Source organism: Procambarus clarkii, chromosome 71, assembly GCF_040958095.1.
Source record: "Procambarus clarkii isolate CNS0578487 chromosome 71, FALCON_Pclarkii_2.0, whole genome shotgun sequence".
NCBI lineage: Eukaryota > Metazoa > Arthropoda > Malacostraca > Decapoda > Cambaridae > Procambarus > Procambarus clarkii.
The window spans coordinates 17,717,676-17,718,956 of NC_091220.1; positions in this window are offsets into that span (position 1 = coordinate 17,717,676).

A 1,281-nucleotide genomic window follows, 5' to 3' on the forward strand; every position below is an offset into this window, starting at 1 on the left:
ACAGCAGCTGCTTCAGTAGTAACAGCAGCTGCTCCAGCAGTAACAGCAGCTGCTCCAGTAGTAACAGCAGCTGCTCCAGCAGTAACAGCAGCAGTCCAGCAGTAACAGCAGCTGCTCCAGCAGTAACAGCAGCTGCTCCAGCAGTAACAGCAGCTGCTCCAGCAGTAACAGCAGCTGCTCCAGCAGTAAGAGCAGCTGCTCCAGCAGTAAGAGCAGCTGCTCCAGCAGTAACAGCAGCTGCTCCAGCAGTAACAGCAGCTGCTCCAGCAGTAAGAGCAGCTGCTCCAGCAGTAAGAGCAGCTGCTCCAGCAGTAAGAGCAGCTGCTCCAGCAGTAAGAGCAGCTGCTCCAGCAGTAACAGCAGCTGCTCCAGCAGTAAGAGCAGCTGCTCCAGCAGTAACAGCAGCTGCTCCAGCAGTAAGAGCAGCTGCTCCAGCAGTAAGAGCAGCTGCTCCAGCAGTAAGAGCAGCTGCTCCAGCAGTAACAGCAGCTGCTCCAGCAGTAAGAGCAGCTGCTCCAGCAGTAAGAGCAGCTGCTCCAGCAGTAACAGCAGCTGCTCCAGCAGTAAGAGCAGCTGCTCCAGCAGTAACAGCAGCTGCTCCAGCAGTAACAGCAGCTGCTCTTACTGCTGGAAGAGCAGGAGCAGCAACAGGAACATGAGGAGTGTCACGTGGAGAAACATGTCAGGGACACCGCCATCTTCCCCACTACACAAAGTGGCTGTTTCTCTGGTTTAAGACGGCATGACTCAGCTCCTCCTCCGGTCAGACATCCTCCAAGCAAGACCCTTCACACACCCATCTATCTCTCTCTTTTTTAGGCAATTTTTCTTATATAATTCTTTAAACAGAGTTTATCCTGGCGTGGGATCTTCAAGGCTGTGTTATGTCACAGTGATGTCTTTCCTTAAAGAATATTTACATTTAAATCCTCCTGGTAAGGATCTTTCGAGTCAACGCATTACGAATCAATTCTTCGAATTACAATAATTCCGAATTAGATATTTTAGCATAAACAATTTTGATGGGTTCTCAAGACGAACATATCAGTATTCGTGAAACGATCTTTAAACTAATATTCGTCATGCATGAGTTATCCAAGGGAGATAAGACAGGTTGTGAGCAAGTGATCCTGGGGGCGAGGAAGGGGTCTTGGAGGGGATCTTAGACGAGGTCTTGGAGGAGTGGGAGCCTCCACTGGCGTGAGAGGAAGGCGTGTTGACTGACATGTGTCACTGACTGTTGACACAAGGGGCCAGCAAGGCCAGCACTGGTGGCAGCGG